The sequence below is a fragment of the Argentina silus genome (assembly GCF_951799395.1).
Source record: "Argentina silus genome assembly, chromosome: 7".
NCBI lineage: Eukaryota > Metazoa > Chordata > Actinopteri > Argentiniformes > Argentinidae > Argentina > Argentina silus.
Genome location: NC_139661.1, coordinates 6,838,466 through 6,845,089, shown reverse-complemented (window position 1 = coordinate 6,845,089; position 6,624 = coordinate 6,838,466).

Genomic DNA, 6,624 nt, shown 5'->3' with positions numbered 1-6,624 from the left:
TTTGACCATGTTTCTCATGACAGGCTGCCATGAACAGCAGGCAACACCTGCATGTGGGGACCCTCCTCCCTTCCCAACACCGCAGACTACAACCCAAGCTGACAGATTAATACTGGTGAGGGGGAGACCATCTGCAGAGTTCCTGCCAGCGCGGGGGTGCAGGGCTTGCGCTATTCACAAACCGGCAGATCAGCATTCTCTGACCACTCTCCAGACAGCCATTCCGTTTCATTTGGTAACATGATTCTTTCTACACAAGAAGTTACTGGGGCCGTTTCGCAAGGCTCCTGAGACATGTTTTTTCTTTTAAGAGTAACGGTCTGCTGGAAAATGTGCTGAGATTGAATTGTGGTATGGAGACTGCTATAAAACTTTATGTTTTTCTTCTCTTTGATCTTGTTGTTACATCAAATATGCAGGTTAGTTAAAGTATTCCCCTCTGTGTGCAACTGAGCTTGAACGTATAGCGTTAACTACACGTACTATATCAACACAAGGGAGGATGTTGACACTTGTTAAGGGTATGTTAAATATCAAGTTTCCAGTAATTTTTTTGTGAAGTTGTGAAGAGTGACATAAGATGACATTCTCGGCCTCTGAGGTTTTTTTTTACCATCTCATTACGGACACAGAAAGGGGGAACATAGGTAAGTGTAAATAAAGTTTTACCATTTAACAATGGACTTCCTGCCTTCAAAAACATGTGTGTTGTTCACCTAATTACATACCAACTTTACACTCTGCACCTTGTCAAAAATGCTGACACCATATCATTAGTGTTACTCAGACATGGTAAGAACAGTGCACCTATAGCTCGCTCAATATATACTATATGATTGCCGATATAGCATTCCAACCAAAATGTGCTTTTCTTTCAATGAACCAAAATGAGACAAAAGCGAACAATGGAAAACAATTGTGATTGCCGACATCAACCACATATCCCAGGCATGTTCAGCAGTTAAACATATACATTGAATAACGATGGAGGGAGTTCAATTTTCCTGGGGTAATGGAAAAAGGATACAGCACACTCAGTCAGAGTCACACGGAATGTAGTAGCATGAAGCAGCCCATGATAAATCTTCTGTGCACTCTTCTCTGTGAACGAGCAGAAGGCTGACTGGCACTGGCACAGGGAGGGGAGGTCATGAGCAGGTAATTTCCTGTGAGGAGCTGCTCAGTCTCCTGAACCTGGGCTGACGTGTGATTAGGCTTGCTGACAGATGAGCTCCAGTCAGAGGGATCCCACGGCTTCAGCAGCCCCAGCCCCCTGATTAGACAGACAGGGATGAGTGCCTCCGTGATGGACGCACTGTAAGAGCACTAATGTAGCCTGCTGATGGGAGCGCTAAGATCTGGGCCCTCAGGGGTGCGAAAAGCGCAACCCCCCACCACCACCACCACCTCACACACACACGCACGCACGCACACACGCACGCACTCCGCTGTGTCTGAGCATCGCAAACCAGGGATTAAATCAACAAAATAGCCAGAAAATTGCTTTGAGTTGCTACTAGGGTTTTAGTTCTGGGCGGATGGTTGGCTTTCTCACTCTGGAGGCTGGCTACTCTCCACATGGACCTCTGAGAGAAACAACCCTGAGAGACCAAACTACTCTTTGTGTGAGCGCTTAGAAAATCTGCAGTCCTGGCAAAAGACAGTATTATTCAAAAATAACTGAATAAGAGGAAAGCAGCAACACATGTTGAATTAAGAACTGTTATATCTACTCTCATGCTAGCTACTGATGACCGTAATTTCATTATGCAGCAGAGGTTATTATGAGACAAGAATTTGAATACAGTTTTAGCCCTCTTTTACCATGAGAAACACAGAAAACAGACTCCCTTTTTGGACTTCCGTCAGGACACCCCTGTGGCCATGGCACTATGCAAATGCGGCTGGTTGCTGGCACTCAGTTGGACTTGACACAATTTGACTGCTGCTGCTTTCTAATTCTCTCACTTGTTTTTACTCTATTGTTAGCTTCTCAGACTGCAACAAAGCCAGTTGGCGGCCATGTGGCCAATGTGAGGAGAATTTTACCAGAGGAAACCTGCTGGCACACATATTTAGAGCAACTGATCTAAATTAGCCCAGTATTGTACGAGTGCTGAGGCAATACTAAGGTTTTCTACCTCACACTGTGGGCAGCTGGAAACATTTTCAATGTCCCTTCAAAAGCATCTGATTCAAAGTAAAAGTACTGAACATCCCTCTTTTTTGATCACTTGTTATCTGAACTATTTATTTGAATGATCAATTGTTTGACTACAGTTTTCTTCAGAAAAAAAAGAGTAAAAAGAAAAAGAGTGAAGACAAATACAACCGTCTGATCCTGCCAAAATCCTTCTGCAGTTGTTAATGGAAAAATCAATACATGAGTGAGGAGTAAGATGCAATACTCACAGTCTTCCTTTATGAAATATGGGCAATACTGCATACTGTAAATGTAATATTGCATCCATCTTTTAAAAAAAAAAACATATTAAACTGACAAACAGTCTTACCATGTGAGAAATGTTAATATGCACGCTCCTTCATTTGTATGGAAAAGAAGAGACAGTGAGATCCCATAGAGATTAGATGTAATCCCCGTAAGTCTGCTTCCCATACCTCCCTGCTTGTTCCATTAGTGTAATGTAAAAATCATGGTTTGTTGAAGTATGTCCAAGCAATGCAAGCAACGATCATCCATTCCCTTACAGGAACAAGCATACTCTTGTGTGTCTCTCCAGTATTTCTTTTCTACTACCATATTGTGTAAATCTAGGGGGATTTTAATCCTTCATTAAATCAAGTGAATGCACTTATTTAACACAAAGCAGGAGAAGAGGATCAAGCTAAGCAAGAGGGTAAAACCAGGACACTATGTCCATTTAAATCCCATAAGCTAACTAATACCAACATTTGACATTGACTGGTAAAGATTTGTGTTATCAGTGTTCTATCTAATTTCCCACTTGAACTGGTCTGATGGGAAATAAAGAGTTATGGCCATTTTGTCAATGATTGCTTTACCAGTCTTTTTTTTGCTTTCCTTCTCCTATCTTTCAGACACAAGTTTTACTTTCAATTGGTTCTGGAGGACCACTTTATGACTGATGAGAGGGATTTCCGTTTTTAGAGGATTTCAGACGTCATATGCAGAAGCCAGGATTTCTTTCAAACTCAGCCTGGCCCCACGCTGACAAACTTAATCATCACCGTAGTCTACCTTTACTAATACTCTGCCATATGGTGAGCCGAAGATAAATCACTGCAAAGACACCATGCATTCAGCAGGGCTGTCATAGCAGCCAGTTGGTGAACAATTCTAAATACTGGTAAAACAGGAAGGTACACCTCATCACTTTGTGCAGCAGCTACATGTGTTGTACGACTTAAAGGAAGCTAACACACATCATACAGTATACATTTTTCAAAGATAGGAGGAAGATATATTGTTGTAGAGTACTGGAGGAAGCTGCAAGTTAACTTGACAACAAACAAAATGAATAATGAAGCTGACTGCTCCACTTGATGTGTAAAAACTGTAAATATTCAATGACTACAACCAAAGTCCTTTGACTGTATGTTAAATAGGGGAGAGGGGATGCATGCTTTCTTTTCATTTCTGAAGAATTATCAAGCTTGCCTAGTTTTGTAGGTCACCCATGACAAAAACCAGCTTGCCTTCTCTGGCACACGCTCTTTAATCTGGGTCGTCCGTGAGGACTGGATGAACAGTTATTGTCTGGGGGGTCTTTTCACCTTCAGAGGCGCCATACAAATGCATTGGTGGTTACTGTCATAGTGCACCACAGTAAATGACCAGGAAAATGCCATTCCATCAAAAGTTTATGTGCAAATACAACCAACCATCATACTAAGAGCATCCATTCATTGCCAAGCCAAGAAAGATCAAATATGTATCTCTCTCTCATTCCTCCAGATGAATATTTTAAGAGTAGGTCTACAATAAACTGGCTAATATTGAAATCTGTTGATATGTACGTAAATCATCATCAAATGCCTGCAAGGTGAAGGGGGTTCTCCTTATGGGCTCTTCTGGAGCAGTTAAGTATTGATTTGATCCAATCTACAGCAAGGTCATAATCAGAGAGATAGAAAGTTGCTGAGGACAGCACTATAGGCTGTGAGTTATTATCATCAAATACAGAAATGGATTTCCGGGATGACTCATAACATGGATCGACTGCAAGGCGTGGATCGATTGCGAACTCCTGCACTTGGTCATGTTGTTGGCCCTCCAAATGGGTTTCAAAGTTATCCCCTTGCACAGTGGAAGACACTCTCTGTCTCTCTCTTCATCTATCATAAATGACCTGCGCTGATATTGCACAGCATTGAGCTGAGCAAACTGAGCGGTGAGATTGAGAATGCTGCCCCAGAAATTCATACACCGCAGATGAGGCGATCAATGAATATCATCTCATCTTGCATGTCAAATGTGTTCACACTGCAGAGAAAAGGATTAAATAGAGTGATGGGTGTGAGGGGATTAAATATGGTACTGACTCTGCCCAAGGCTAGACATTGTAACACAGTCCAGTGCCCCCAGACAAGACCTCTCAGTCTCTGGTAGTGGACGACCCTTGCTCATTTATGTTGTCTGGCCGGTACATACTTCAAAGGGCAGTCAGTTGTAGCAGGTTTAGGCTCACTGATTGAACTCAAACAAATAGCTTGGAGCAGTCGTAATGAACACTAGCTTCCATTTGTATGGATGAAAGGCCCAGTAAACGACACTGAAATTGGCCCTGTATTTCATCTTCGTCCATTTGACAGACCACAGAGGTACTAAAGGAAACTCAACTTAATAGTCAAGTGCTCGTTAGTCTTTTTAACTGGGCTAATTTCCGTGACATTTATAATTGGAAATATTCCATCAAATTCCACTAAATCAACTTTAACAAACTTTCAACTCAAAACTAAGAGGAAACCGGTCCAAGCACATTAAATCAATTAACTGTTTCAATGTTTGATTACATCCCACGCTTTATCATTTCTTTTCTCTGTATAGCATAAAATTAAATGAAAATGAAATGGGAGTATGGGTTGTTTTTCTTCAGGATAAAAAGGCTTGATTTCATAAAACTTCAAGCTTGGTTTATTGGTCCTCTGTGACCCTGGCGGATCTGATGGCATAGATAGCGGGGGAGTGGGGGGGGTTGGTGTGTTCATGTCTGATAAGGCAGGCTGGGGGTGGATGCCTGTGATACCAGCAGACACACTTTATCTGCATGCACTGTGAGATCACTTTGCCAAGGATGAGCAGTATCGCACTGATAGAACCACAAGGGTAGGTTGGAGCCCATCCTGACATGTCTGGCCGATACCGAAAAAATACATTTATTTCACTGAAAGCAATTTCCAACTCTGACACTGAGATACAGAGACAAATAATGATTCTGTGAATGCACATGGGGAGGGAAATGCATGATAGACAGGCTTAGCTCAATCCCATTTTATTATGTGAAGATCTCCTGACAGGGAGCCCATCAATATTCTTTACGACTGCCTCACCATGTCTCTGCCCCATGCTGGTGTTCTAGCCCTGTCCAGATGGAGAACATAGATGTTAGTCATTGTTCATGAGCTCGCTGGTCACCTTGTGTTACGTATTAGTCTAACCTCTTCTGCTGCCTTTACAATATATCTACAATCACTGATTCGCTCAGACAGTCATAACAACAAAACCACCCATTCCTTTCACTTGCTTTCCTGCATTTTTACACTGCAATTACAATACAAATCAGCTTGTATTCTGCTTGGCTAGATATATTGTAATGTTGTACAACAGTATTTTGGCTCAACCTTGAAGACAGATAAACTTACCAAGTAACTAACACCTCACCACAGGTAATCAAATATGGCTGCAAGATGAGCTCAACTGCAATCTCGTTGCAGTCCGACACCAAGAGAGCTGGGGTTGGGTCATTCTGCATATACGTTACATCTAGTGACTGTTAACGTAATTGCTTACAGTACAAAAGTAGCATTAAGAGCAGGCACAACATGCATAAAGAAACGGACAGCATGAATCAATTCACTCACAGACAGACAATACCTCAGCATGCCTCTCGCTTTACGACCCAATAATTGTTCACTTCCTGTGATGTGTAGACAGGGACAATCTGGATCTGTCAACAGTGGACAGAAAATTCCCTTTCGTAAAGAGCACCTTATATAGATGTTGTCTGGGGAACATCTACTATACTAATCCCTGATTTATGACTTGCACGACAGCAGTGTTCCAGACGAGAGAGGACTTTCTCTGTCCTTGGTCCTAGTTCCGACCCCCTCAAACTGTGGATGCAGTCCTGTACTATGAGTATGACAAATGTGCTGGTAAAGGAGGCAGACAACTTGATGAAAAGGTACCAAGTAAAATGATGTATTTCCATGTCTTTTTCTTTTTTGTATGCAACTGATAATGGGACTTTGGGGGGTTATTCAAGGGTATCCTAAGTATTTTTTAAGGACACAAAATGTGTGTTCTTCTATGCATATTGCAGAATAGCCAAAATTAGCTTTATTATTTTCTTCCATCCTCACAGGAAGGATATTTCCCACTCAGAAATGGCGAGGCAGGAATGTTGGCCGTGATATGAGGAC